The following is a 5,682-nucleotide window of genomic DNA, read 5'->3' on the forward strand; positions in this document are numbered from 1 at the left end:
GGTCTCCGAGAGCTGCCTCAGGAGCCCCAAATCTATTTCTTCCCCTTGGTGTGGGGGTCTGTAGCAGACCCCTTCCACCAAATCCCTTTCTCCTTGCCCCCCATGTAGCCTAACCCACAATCCTTCTACTTCCTTATCCTTGGATTCCATCTTGATGAGGGTCGATGTATATTGCTCATTGACATAGAGCGCAACCCCTCCCCCTTTTTTCCCCACCCTGTCCTTTCTGTACAATCTATAACCCTCAATATGTACCGCCCAGTCGTGGGATGAATCCACCAGGTTTCCGTTAGCCCTACTAAGTCATAGGTGTTTTGTGCAAGCAGGAGCGCTAGTTCATCCTGCTTGTTCCCCATGCTTCTAGCAGTATATAGGCACTTCAGCCCTGTGACTGGTGCCTTTGCTCCCCCCACCCACTCCGAGTCCCAAGGGGCCCCTTATTTCTTACGTTCTCGTTTCTTACCTGTGCTGTAGTGCTGGCCGCCCCACGGCTTGCAGGTTCCCAATGTTCTCTTTCTTCAGGCTGGGCTGTCCTTGTGGGTGCCACATGGTTTGTTGGTCCATAGCTTCCCCCGCCCTCATCTTCCCCTCCCCCTGGCGAGCCTAGTTTAAAGGCCTAGTTTATTCTCTGTCTCTGCATGAAGCACAGGGCAGTGAAAGTCCTAGTGTAGAGGTATGGGGTATTTTTCATTCCCCAGTTTCTGCTCTGCCCCATACCTCCTTGCTGGGACCCATGGATTGGCATGGGATGGGTCTCATTGTGGAGGTATGGGGCATTTCCTGCTTAAAGAGACATGCCTGGGAGATCATGTGGGGGGGTGGGGGGGGTCTGTAAGTGGGGAAATGCCAGCTTTTCCTTCTTACTGACATGTGCCCTCAGATTTCCCAGGGATAATCTCTGTAAACTGGGAAACCCAGGCAAGTGTTCCAGGAAACTTGAGGGACTCAATCCTGCCTGGAAATTTCTCTGGATGCATAGGACTGAGCCCCTCAAGGCTCCAGAGCAGCTGCCTTGGGTCGCTGGAGAGAACAGGCAGCTTCAGCTATCTGCATTCTCCCACCACCAGCAAACAAATGTCCACCACAAAAAAGTGCCACAATTTATTACCATATTTACTCAACTGTAAGACAACCCTGAATATAAGATGACTCCCTGCAATAAATAGATTTTATATACGGAAAATTTACCCCCCCCCCCACTCTACAACTGCTACAGTAGAGAAAGCAATGTGTGGGTATGACTCTGTGTGGGTATGACAAGGAGGCTGCTGTGGGTATGACCCAAGGCCAGAGTCAGAGCTTCAGCAACCATTTGTTCCCCCCTCCATTTTGTATGTGAATATAATAGAGGGGCCTTTTTTCTCCGTGCTGACTGGGGACAGGAAAGTTTTGTCTTATATTTAAATAAATATGGTGCTTCCTTTGTTGCCACCACAAATTTCTGTACATCTGTGTTGTAAGAAGGGTATGGTCATTTGTTTGCTCTACCCTTGTGACACCATATTCTCCTCAGGTTTTCTGATTATGAGTCAGTTTGCATCAATTTCCTACACAGTACTTTGAAGGTACAGTAATTTCTTTCTCTTCTCTGAACTATGTATATATTCTTCTGCTGGAATATTTACATTTAGGAAGACTTCAGAAAGGATTCTGGGGAAAATAGCTCCCTGAGTGAACCTACTGTGTGTGATCTGTATCCCCTAGGAAGGGCGGGAAGTTTTTCTCCACCTCACACATCATCATTGGCATTAGAGTACATTCTTGCTAATATTACATCTCTGTCTGAAGCAGCTGAGCACATATGATGACGATAAATTCCTTAATTTAACAATGTACTGTGTATTGCATGCTGCCTAACACCTGTTGAACAATGGGGATCTTCTATATTACATTAGGTATGAAACTGTTATTAGACTGGTAGCATTTAACATTGCATCACATACCTAACATCCTGTCCAAAAAAAGTAAATGAATGTCTCGAGCCTCTCCCAATGTCTTAAGTTTTATCACCCGTTCATCTTTGGAGCAAACAATTTCACAGATAGGCATCGGTGGTATACCAGCAGATGGCAAAAGGAATGCCAATATAATTGTGTGCCTTCACTCCCTTTCATTTATAAACCAGCTAGATATGATCAGTCCTACAAAATATAGTATATTCTAAACAGACTACACATAGGTGTTGCTTGTTTTCAGGCTTGTGCCTTTTGGGGGGCATGCTTTGTGTGTATTGTATTGTGTGAATGTGGGGTGTTGTCCAAGAAACTCATCACGTTATGAAGGTCTTTTTTTCTCACTGTATTCCAGCTTAGATATTTCAGTGATAAAATTGGCTAGCTTCCCTGGCCTTTCTTCTCCCATTGAATGTGGAATACAACACAGTAACCTGCTAGCATACTTTCATTAGGTTGCTAAGCCCCTTTTCCAGTCTCTAGCATCTTCCAAGGCAAACAGAAAGCAAAATAATTTGAAATTACTTCCTTTTGGAATAAAACTCTATTAAGTCACTCCCACCATTTGAACCCCTGAGGGCCTGTAAACACCACCTTCTCTATATGTATCATGAATTCACCCTCCCCCACACTTGTTATCTGCCAAAGCCAGACTTTCATTCACTTTTTCTTTCTTAAAGAATATTAAACTAGAAGTGGTTGAAAAACAAGGGGAAGAGGGTTTGTTAAGAATGAGTTTCAGGCCAGCATTTCTATTTTGAATTTGGGCTAGACTTTCTAGGATACCATTAAAGCTTGGTTTTAATTTGATTCATGAAAGTTCATGAAACCTGGGATGATCAGGGCAAGGCATTTCAGGTTCAGTGAACCAGACTTACTTGATGAAATATCATTTTGCCAGAAATATTTCTCTACAGCTTTCTATCAAACAATGATTTCAGCTCAGGTTAGAGTGTTGTTAATATAATATGTACAGGGAGGCCAGACAGCCCTCTACCATGGGCTCCAATTCTAACTGATGAGTAATCCCATATTTTCCTTTTTGATAGATTAGCACAAATAGGCAGAGTCCCTGGAATGATGACATAAACACAAGTTCAGTACTAATAGGATATGGATTAATTATTAGAAAAGAATTTTAAAAAGTGATAACAGCTTTTCTCTTCATGACACTTCTCACTTAAAAAAAATCTCACTCTAGTAGAAAGCACAGTTGCTCTGATCTTCCTCACATGCTTTCTTCATGAATCTAAATCCCTGCCTATTTAATAAGAACCAAAATCTTTAGGGCTGTTTGTGCTTGTTCCATATTCTTAGAGTCAGCTTGTACAGCAACTCCATTGCACTGTGAGAAGTATAAAATTTTCCATCAGGGCTATTTCTGTATGGTTGCTTCTGATGAATCAGTCCTAACACTTTCCATGGCCTTTTTCAGAAGAACCATAATCAGGTTCCCTTCCAAGTTCCCTTTTTTTTCCTGGAAACATCAGTATAGGTCTTGTAATGAGATAGCTTCAGTTGCTGCTCTCTTAAGGTCTCACTCTTTGTAGTCTTTGCTCCTAGCAATATTCAACAACAAAAAACAAATATACCTTTATACAAAGGCAGATAACATGGGTATTCTAATTAAAGTGCAATTCAAATTCCACTATTCATATTTTTATACTACATCAAAGATGTAATTTTAATATATTTAATATGGTAATCTTCAGCTCTTAAAGCAATATCTGTGGGAAATTATCAATAGTCTAGTGCAATGGCTCCCAACCTCAGGTCACGACCCAAATCACGGTTATAGGGTCCACCCCTCGCTCCACTCCTCCTGCCTGTGTAGGGCTCCCATGCCCCTCTCACCACCGCTGCCCTCCATCTCCTCCCCCCCCCCCCCCCCACCCCCCACCCCAGCCTAGCCCAGGATCTGCTAGTGCCACTGGGCATGAGTGAATCGGCAGCAGGGGCAGGGGTTATGACCCAGATTTAGGGTCACAGCAAAAAAAGTTTGGGAGCCACTGGTCTAGTGTGTTATTTAAAAATGACATGGGTGCCAAAGCTAACTGGAATTTAAAGAGTCTTGGAAACAAGAAATTTATTTCTTAAACACAGAGAAACTAAAAGTGATCTCTCTTTTTTCCATAGGCTATGTAACCTGTCCTTGAAGTAGTAGTATATATCAAATAAGATCAACAAGCCACTGCTGCCAGAAATAAAAGTTGTAAATGAAGAATCTCAAAAATCTAATTAATAAATTAAGGTAAAATGCAGTGAAATTCTTTTGAAGATACTGCTTGAGTTTCCAGAGTAAATATAATAGAATTAGTATGCTCTTGATTGAAATATACACATATTGATACAGGAATATAAGGACAACTTGAAGAGACTGGAGAATATATCATACAGTTACAATTACATATGTTCATTTACAAAATTAAATAGAGGAGCTAACTAAGCAAATGTAGAAAGGAGATTAAAAGTTTTAAAAAAGGGGATACATGGTAATTTCAATAGCCCAGCTAGTACCATTAGAGATGTCTTTACCCTGCCATTCAGTGATGAACCATTTTCTATCGTTGCTTGCACTAAAGTGTTTGTGAAGGATAAGTGACAGTTACAACGAAACTGTAGGAGTAGTTGAAGCTACTAAAAATATTCAGTCAGGATTGCTATTTAATGGAACTCTGCTCCATGCACGTTCCAAAGAGCAAGTTCTGGATAACAACAATTAATGTAACCAATAAGGAGATGCAACTCTTGAAAATTCAGGCCATGGGAACAATGCCCAAAGCAGCTGGTATCTCAAAACTTCTCACAGGGGCAGAGGTCAAGAACTGTAAAACTTCTCAGTAAGTAAAAAGGCTAGGAGGCAAATGAACAGAGGTGCTCATATAAGACAAAAAACAAAACAAGGTGTTCTTACTGCATGCTAATGTGTCTCGAAGAATAATGAAGATCTTGGGAGGTACGATCAAGTGCAACAACAGATTATGGTTAACCAAGGGAGCATTCCTTGGAGTGAGTACCTGAGTGCATCTACTCAAGATGTTTACTGCACAATTGACTAATTAACTGTGCAGTAAACGTCTTGACATCTACAGGTGCACCCCTATTAGGGCGTACACAACTAATACATTTTGCAACAGAGTAGTACTTGTAAAATATAGGTATTGCCCTCCTGTGGAGCTTTTTATGCACAGCAGCACACTTGTAGACACTGCCCCAGCTGGCTGGGGCATAGGGTGCTTTAGTGCAGGGCTAACCAGCAGTCAGCCCTTGAACTGAAGCACTCTTGTGCCCCAGTCAGGAACTCTGCAGCAGGTTGAGCTCAATTGGAGCAGCTCTGGGCTGGCAGGTTGACCCCCCAGATCCTCTGCCATCCCTTGGCTGCTTTGACTGTGCACACATTAATCACACATGTAGACATGCTCCCTATAACTGATAACATTGAGGGGAAAAATGCATTCTAGGAATGCCCATATTAAATAATCTATATCACATTGTGAATCCACAGTTCTTCTTGCAGAAAAGTCCAGTGCACACCTGGAGATTAATCTCTGGCCATGTCCAGATGAATGCAGCCATGCAGTATGTGGCACTGCAGACCCATAGCTGGTGCCACATACCACACATTCAGGCATTTCCTACCCTGTTACCTTGCAGTGCAGGTGAGGGGGAAGCACTGACCTCTGGAGATCTGGGGCTCAAAAAAACCCATGTAGAAAAGAAGTGGGGTAGC

General features: G+C 42.5%; 1 long non-coding RNA gene across 1 annotated transcript in view; it reads left to right on the plus strand.

Annotated features, from left to right (window-relative positions):
* LOC112550939 overlaps positions 1 to 4,212 on the plus strand; it is a 7,986-nt gene extending 3,774 nt beyond the window's left edge. The window contains exons 2-3 of the long non-coding RNA XR_003095026.1: positions 1,514 to 1,565; positions 4,089 to 4,212. This is a non-coding gene — a long non-coding RNA (uncharacterized LOC112550939). The remainder of the gene's footprint in view (positions 1 to 1,513; positions 1,566 to 4,088) is intronic.
* The last annotated feature ends 1,470 nt before the right edge of the window (positions 4,213 to 5,682 follow it).

Source organism: Alligator sinensis, unplaced genomic scaffold, assembly GCF_000455745.1.
Source record: "Alligator sinensis unplaced genomic scaffold, ASM45574v1 scaffold620_1, whole genome shotgun sequence".
In the NCBI taxonomy this organism is placed as follows: Eukaryota; Metazoa; Chordata; order Crocodylia; family Alligatoridae; genus Alligator; species Alligator sinensis.